Raw genomic sequence first — 8,902 nt, forward strand, 5'->3', positions numbered from 1 at the left:
CACACACACACGCACACACACACACACACACACACACACACACACACACACACACACACACACGAAGAAGGCCTTGTGACTGAGGTGTCAACTGGAGGGATGGCTCTACAATCCCGAGCATTGCGACCCTGCCAGGAGCAGACAAGTAAAGATTCTCCACAGAGCCTTCAGAGGACCAGCACGCCTGGCCAGCTACTCAACTTCAGTGTTCCAACCCCTAAAATGGCGACATAATATTTCTGTGGTCTGAAGCCCCCAGTTTGGAGTGGTTGTTCTGCCTGTTCTGAGAAACTAATGGTGGGACTCCTGGCAAACCCTAGTTTCCTAGTTGGTGTGATGATTCCGAGGAGAGTACTTGCCTCACATGCGTGGAGCCCAAACGGATTCTCAGCTCCACTTAATCCGGGTGTGGTGGCCCACACGTAGAGTCCCAGAGCTCCAGAATACAGAAAACATAGGCAGGAAGATCCTGCCCTAACCCGTATGGCTTAGGGATTACCCTAACTGGGGCAACAGGAAACAAAGAAATGATAACCAAACATACACAAGAACCAGAATTAAGTTGGCCATGGACTCCGGTGGAGACTCATCAACAGTCGTCCAGAAACTGAGTACAGGAGGCAGGTTTGTTCTGCACTGCTGAATGAAGAGGCATGCTTAGCCAATTTTGGTGCAGGGTGGTCTCTGTAGGGGAGCAGTTCTAGGGTTGAAGCATTCTGGAGGAAGAAGTTACCACCCATGTTTTCTACTGCAAGCATCCACACATGGACCAGGGGAAGGCTTTGACATTCTGAGGCATTTGGGGTTCTTGACATGGCCATGTGAATGTCAATAATACACATACACTCAGGACTTCATCTGCTCCCCAAGGATCTGAAGTTGACAGTCAATCTCAGTTACCTACAGAGTTTGAGGCTCACTTAGGTTATATGAAACCCATCTCAACCCCCTACATATGTAGACGGAGGCTTCTCATTTGTTCCTGGATGCCCAGAATCAAAATGACCACACAGGAACTATATTATTTGCAATACTGTTTGGCTAATAATTTAAGCATATTTCTGGCTAACTCTTATATCTTAAATTAATCCATTTTTATTAATCTGTGTATTGCCACAGCTTACTGAGAAGGTTCTGGTGTGTCTGTCTCCTGCAGGAGGCTACGCGGCTTCTTTTTGACTCCGCCTACTCCATATATTTCTTTCAGCCTGGCTTACTTTGTTAAGTCAGTGGCCAAATCAGCTTCTTTATTAACCAATGGCAATAAAACATATTCAGAGCATACATCAATGTCCACAGCACACGTACAATAAAACAGAACAATCCCCCTACATTCCAAGACAAAGCGAAAATTATCTGCACAACTTCCTTCATTCTGAATGTGCCCATGGCATTTGCCTTTTATTTTATTCATATATCTTTTTCTCGCTATGTTGCCCGGGCTATCAGGTCTCCGGGCTTGAGTGATGGCCTCAACCTCTTGATGTGTAGGACTACAAACATACACCATGCGTGGTAGTCTGTTATTTTATATATTTTATTTTTGTTTTTAATAGAGTAACTTTTTTTTTTTTTTTTGATTTTTCGAGTCAGGGTTTCTCTGTGTAACAATCCCTGACTGTCCTGGAACTTGCTTTGTAGACAAGGCTGGCCTCAAACTCACTGGTCTGCCTCTGTCTCCCAAGTGCTGGGGCTAAAGGCATGCACCACCACTGCCTGGTGAAAAACATTCTTTTCGATAATTACCAATTTATTAAATTTTAATTTCAGTATGTGTGTAACTACAGATGCACCGAGGTGTGTAATTCACGTCATAGTGTGTATAGGGAGGTCAAAGGGCACCTTTCAAGAGTCAGCTCTCTCTCCTTCCAATTCAGGGGGTCAGGATGCAAGCACTTTGCCTGCTGACCCATCTCACTGTCCCTGTTTCTATTTTTATGGGACCTGACAAGGACTAGGCATGGTGACTCATACCTATAATATTAGCACTTGGGAGGTGAGGCTGGAGGATGCCTGTCTTCAAAACCCACAAGATCAAGTATAGCATTAATGGATGAGGACTTATGATGGTGGGAAGAGGAAATATTTGTGTATCAATGACCCCAGCTAGCACATAAAGGGTCCTTATTAGGTTACCAGGAAATTTATGTATATGTAACTGAAGAAACATGACAATAAGAAACAGTTATTGGAAGCATCTTATATGGAAAATGCCATCCTAAGTATTTACAGCATAATACAACAGTATAGACACAATCCAAAAATAGAGGGACTTAAGTCACCACCATTTTGCTTGCTTACAGTTCTACAAACCAGGGGCAGGTTCACTAGATGGCTCTCTTGTGTACATCAGGTGGCAAGGTTCACAGCTGCACTCAGCTAAAGGCTGACTTGGCATGGGTTCACCAAAGAGGCAGCATGCATGGTATTGGCCTTCTAGGTGACTATCTTGGGCTTCCTCACAGCATGGTTTTACACCATAGCCGAACTTCTCATATGATAGTGGTCTTTCAAGAAGGTCAAAATTAAAAACTTAATAGTAGTTAACACACAGCACAACTCTGCCAAACTCTACGGGTGTGTTTGTACTAGCTTCATAGTGTAGCTGCAAGGGATTTCTAGAACTATGACAATTCAGCAAAACACAAACATGTTACCTTATAGTTGTAGGCCAATATTTCACATGATATGACAACAAGAATTCCAGGCCACACAGGAGGTGGTCACCTCCCTAACAAAGGGTCAGGATGTTGTTCTGCTCCTTCTTTGTAATTTGGAGGATGCCTGAAAAGAGATGTTAATTCAGCCTACTTGACAGAGCTGGCACACAGAGCAGGAAGACGTGACAGAGCAGGCATAGGTAGATGTGGATGTGACCACAGCATTCACCTGGTTACCTAGGAAACAGAATGCTAATGAATTTCCCCCTCAGTTTATGTTTTGGTATAAAGGCTGTTTGGAGAATAAATGAAGGAATTTTCAGGATGTGAACTCAGGATTTCAGGAGGGATCACTGAGAATCTCCCTCCCAATAAAGCCTTGTGTGTTGTGTCTTTAATCTGATGCCTCCCCTCTGGTACAGAGAAATAGTTTAGGGTCCAGGCTGGCACCATCCCCAACATAATGGCTCCCTGCAATGTGGGACTGATTGACGAACCCCCAAAATACAGAAGAAGTGACCAGACGTACAGAGGAGCCTGTGAGAGAAATTTGCACCACAGATGGGTACGTAAGTATGAGCGCTCAGAAATAGAGAATAGAATTTAAAGAAGTGTAGAGAAGCGGGAAATTTAAATCGGGAGTAAAAAATTGTAAATAGTTGTATATATGGGATAAGGAAAGAGTATTCAGTTATATATATATATATATATACGTATATATCTATATATATATGTAGCTAAAGGAAGTTAGAGTGGAGCAGAAACAGTGGCAGAGATATTTAGAATCTAAGTGTGACAGTTGCAGAAACGCAACTTTATCACTTGCTAAATGGTGGGAAAAGTAAAGGAAATACGGCATTTGGCCAAGAATTGCCTAGGTTACCGCTGAGACCGAGGCACCACATGCAGGTGCATAGCCAGCTGGCTCTAACCCACCTGCGGATGAAAGGCAAGCACAAGAAAAAGTTAAGAGAGCAAATTTTACCACACAGTCAGCAGCCAGAGTCAATAGAACAGAGGAGAGGGTTCAGAAATTCGCTTAATTTTATGATTACAAGTTAAAATTAAAAAGATAGTTAAAAATCGGTGTGGCTACACCCACCAGAGCTTATGAAGGCAGGCTGGCAGACGGAGGGAGCCTGTGTCCTACCCACCTGCTTGTGGCCTGGCTTCAGCTGGGAGCTGGACAGGCAAGTTTGCAGAAAAGGTTGCTTCAGGGAACTGCAGCTTCAGGACAATTAAAAATAAATTAGCAGGTTAAATATGCTTCTTTTACATTTCATAATTTTTGCTTCTTTGTCAAAAATCTGCTGTTTGTAGGCATGTGGATTCATATCCAAGGTGCATTAATTTCAGTTCCTTTGATCCTCATGTTCGTTTTTAATCTGTTTTCAGTACTGTGGCTCTGTAGTGAAGTTTAAAGTCAGAGATTGTGATGCGTTCAGAAGTTCCGAAATTGTACAAGATTGTTTAGAATGAATTAGGCTATCCTGAGTTTTTGTTTCTCCATGTGAAGTTGAGGATTGTTCTTTCGAGATCTGTGAAGAATTTTGCTATAATCTTAACGGGCATTTGCAGTGAATCTGTAGATTGATTTCAATAAGATTGTCATTTTACTCTGCTGGTTCTATCTTCACAAGAGAAGAGGAGATCTTTCCATTTTTTGATGTCTTAAGTTTCTTTCTTCAAAGATTTAAACTCCTTATCATACAGGTTTTCCCCATTTGTTTGGGTAGAGTTACTCCCAAATATTTTATGGTATTTATGGCTATTGTAAAGGATGATGTCTCTCATATTCATATGTGTAGAAGAGGAGCATTTTGAGTTGTTTTCAGATTCTGTTTATGGCAAAATAATTCTGCTATGAACATAACTAAGCACATGTCCTTATGGTATGGCTGAGAAAAATCTTTTTTGTATAGGCCCAAAACTAGTATTGTTGAGATTTAAGGTAGATTGTTGCCTAATTTTCTGAGAAATCGCCATACTAGAATCCAAAGTGGCTGTGTCAGTTTGCACTTCCACCAGCAATGGAAGAGTTTTTTCCTTTACCCCACATTCTCTTAAGCATAAATGTCAGCAGTACTTTTAATCTTGGGCATTCTTACAGGGATAAGATGGAATCTCAGAGTTTTGATGTGCATTTCTCTAATGGTGAAGGATGTTATCTTTGAACATTTTTTAAGTGTCTTTCAATCATTTTAAGTTCATCTGCTGAGAGTTTTTAGTTTGGTCTGTACTATACTCATTTCCCAAGTCTTTTGTGTGTTTTTGGAGTGGATTAGTGATAAGTAAAGATCTTTTCCCATTCTATAGGCTGGTATTGTGTCTTGTTGACTATGTCCTTTGCTCCACAGAAGCTTCTCGGTTCAGGAGATCTCATTTATTAATTGTTTCCCTCAATGTCTGTACCACTGAGGCTGAGTTTGAGAGGTCCCAATGCATCCAAATGTACTTCTAACTTTTTCTTCTGTGAGGTGCAGCATGGTTGGTTTTATGTTGAGGTCTTTGATTCATTTAAACTTGAGTTTTGCGCATAAAGATGAATATGGATCTATTTTCATTCCTCTACATGTTGATTTTCTAATTAGGCCAGCACCATTAGTTGAATATGCTTTCTTTTTTCCATTTTTCTACCAGCTAAGCAGACTTGCAACTTAAGAGGAGAATAGTTTATAAACTTTTTAGTAGATATACAATGGTTAAAGCCTTAGTTATAATATTCTTAGGAGTCCTTGAGCCACCAAGTAAAATTCTTAAAGGGAGCAATGAGCCAGTTTCCAATAGAGAGCTTATAGAAGCTTCCAGACAGGTACTCAAGCAGGTGGAGTACAGATCAACAGGTAGAGTGTACAATAATCAACAATTATGATTCAGCTGCGGGAAGTGTGTATTAAGTATAAAACTTATTCTACAGCAGTTTTATGAAAGAACAGAATGCTTTTTATGGTTGTTAAGATATTGATCTCTTAATTTAAAGCAGTAGCTTTTCTAATACAAGATGAAATCTAGGAGCTAGTTTAGCAGAGAATTGACTATGATCTATGTTTCTTATGCTAAGCAATAGATTAACTGATAATTTAAAGATAGTGATTCTTGGACAATTGTGTTTGCTCAGTTCAAAAGCCAGAGTAATGGCCGTTTCCCAGATGATCGTTGCTGCAATTTGCACAACTACATTTTGCTAATGTTATAGCTAAAGATCCCTTAAAGGATGTTATGCTGAATTTTACAAATGGCTCCTCCAATGGAGGGACTGCATATATGGTTAACAATGAAAAGGATTTGTGGAGCATGATATGGCTCCTTGAAAACAACTTAAGAGGATAAAAGTTGCAGACAGATCTGCTGCAGACAGATCTGGTATGGTGGCACCAAGGAGACCTTGCTAGGAGGCAAGGTAAAAAAGCCCTTGCAATGAATTATGAAAAGACCCGACCTATATTAATTTGGGGTCGAGGATGTGCTTGTGCTTTTTCACAGAAAGATGATAAAGCTGGATGAGATGCCTGCATATACAGTAAAGGAGTGGCAGACCTGATGACATCATAGCTGCAAATGCCCCATAGAGGAGCCGAGGAGGAGTTCCTTGGTCCAGTCTTCCCCACCCCCACAGAGAGGAGTACCTGGTCTGCAGGACCTGCTGCCACCACTCTGTACTGCAGCGTGCCATGCTGCTCAGAGGGACACAGGCTGAGCTGCTTCCAGACACTCGGGACACACACAGACCCAGAGGCCCTGCTGAGGTGACTATAGTTTTCTGTAGTCTGAATCCTGTTTGTTTTGGATCTGAAATGCAGACTGAATGTTTGACTGTTTTAGTCTTTAGGGCGCAGAACTCATTTTGATTAAAATATTGGACCTGCGAACTAAGACCTAAGCTTTCTCCTTGGGGAAAGAAAGACTCAAAATAAGGAATGACTGAAGCTCATCTCACTTAAGAGGGGGCAGCCTGAGGGTTTAACTGCCGCTCAGAGCCTGGAACTGGTCCTGGATAACAGCAATGTCACTGCACTCTCACCCTCAAAAGAGCTTTTCTTGTCATTTGATTAATGCTGATTTAAGAAAATTGTGACACGTTTAATTGTGGATTTATTGTTAATCATGGCATTGACCTGATGATATTTGTAACTGCACATAAGATGTTGAGAAAAGTTGGTATTGACCAATAATGCTGAGAATTATGGTATTGACCTGATAATGTTTGTAACTGCTTTTAAGATGATGAGAAAAGTTTGAAACACCCTGTAAACGTTAGGATTTAATGTATATGTTAAGAATTTTAGATTTTGATACAATGTAAAAGATTTAAGAGGTATTCTAGATCCGCTGAAGAAACATTTTCAACGCAGGCAATCCTTTCTCCTTTAAATAGGAGACTATATCCTTTAGGAGCATGATTATTCATAAAGCATTATAGTTTATCTTGACAAGAAAGTATGGCTCTGAGAAACAGGGCCTAAAGGTATCTCTCTCCCTCAATCTCTTTTCTTCACAGAGATCAGCAGTCAATGACGGGTTTGAAGCTTCTTGTCCCCAGATGCCTAAGACAGGAGCTTCCATAAAATGGAATGCCGGTTCCAAGATGACTAAATTTGGGTAAATGGAGAAGTCTTTGCCTAAGGCAGGCGTGATCATCTGTCCTGTTGTAGAAGCACAGGTTTTATTAAAATTAGTAAGAAAGAGTGGATTGTAGGCCCATATTTCTACATGGTATGACAACCAGAATCCCAGGTCATAGTTTGCACCTGCCACACAGGAGGTCGGTCACCTCCCTAACAAAGGGTCAGGATGTTGTTCTGCTCCTTCTTTGTAATTTGGAGGATGCCTGAAAAGAGATGTTAATTCAGCCTACTTTGACAGAGCTGGCATACAGAGCAGGAAGACAGGGAGACGTGACAAAATAGGCATAGAAAGGTGTGGTCAAAGGTGTGGACATTATCAGAGACATTCACCTGGTTACCTAGGAAACAGAATGCTAATGAATTTCCCCCTCAGTTTATGTTTTGGTATAGAAGGCTGTTTGGAGAAAAAGCAGAGGAATTTTCAGGATGTGAACTCAGGATTTCATGAGGGATCACTGAAAATCTCCCTCCCAATAAAGCTATGTGAGTTGTGTCTTTATTCCCACACCTCCCCTCTGGTTTGGAGAAATAATTTAGGGTCCGGGCTGGCACAGGACCCTGACAAGTTGTGGAGGTCACAAGTCTAAAATGGGTCCCTGAGGACCAAACTCAGGTTTAGACAAGGGTGCTTTTCTTTGTAGAGTTCAGAAGTATACATTTTAGGTGCCCTTTCTAGCTTTACTATACTCTTTGAGACAGGGTCTCATGTAGCTCAGTCTGACACAGGCAACTATGACCTCAAACTCCTCTTCCTCCTGTCTCTACCTCCCCAGTGCTGGGATAACAGGCATTTATCACCACATCTTGTGTGTGTTTCTGAACCCAGGCCTTCATGCATGCCAGGTAAGCACTCCATCAACTGAGCTACATCCTCAGCCCAGCTTTTCTCTTTTCTGTTAACAATTGCTTACATTACTTAGCTTGTGTGCTCCAGTATCCTTAAATCTACCGGTGACCCATCAAGTCCCTGTGTTGTGGGCTGTCTCTCCTGTCTCTCTCCCTCATTCTAAGGACCCTTGTGGCCTCACCTCAAGAATAGCAGATTAGGAGACAATGCTATCTGCCTCCCAGATTCCCCTATGCCGTGTAATATATTATCTGCCTATGGAGTCTACGGGTTAGAGCAGCATATTCTGGAGAGGGGATGGTCTTCTGTCCAACACATGGTCAAAATCAGTGACCAGGAGAGTCCACTAGCTGGTGGCAGGAGCAGAGCTGAGGCTCCCAGCGGTCCACCATGGCACGCATTCATTCATGTTCCTCACAGTCTCAGGAAGCAGTGCCCAACATTCCGACATAGGAAACAACAGGGCAGGAGGCACCTGGGAATACAGAAGATGCCACTCGCCCAGCCCAAGCCCTCCTTTCACTTCTTATTTCAAAACAGCTTGAAACAGCGTCTCACTAAGTTGCTTAGGTTGGCTTTGAGCTCACTGTAGCTCAGGCTAGCCCTGAGCTTGTGCTCCTCCTGCTTCGGCCTCCCAGGTGTAGTTGTTGTTTTTTTTTTTAAAAAAGATTTATTTATTTATTATGTATACAGCATTCTGCCTCGATGTATGCTCGCACACCAGAGGAGGGTGCCAGATCTCAGTACAGATGGTTGTGAGCCACCATGTG

Source organism: Microtus ochrogaster, unplaced genomic scaffold (assembly GCF_000317375.1).
Source record: "Microtus ochrogaster isolate Prairie Vole_2 unplaced genomic scaffold, MicOch1.0 UNK9, whole genome shotgun sequence".
NCBI classification, from domain to species: Eukaryota; Metazoa; Chordata; class Mammalia; order Rodentia; family Cricetidae; genus Microtus; species Microtus ochrogaster.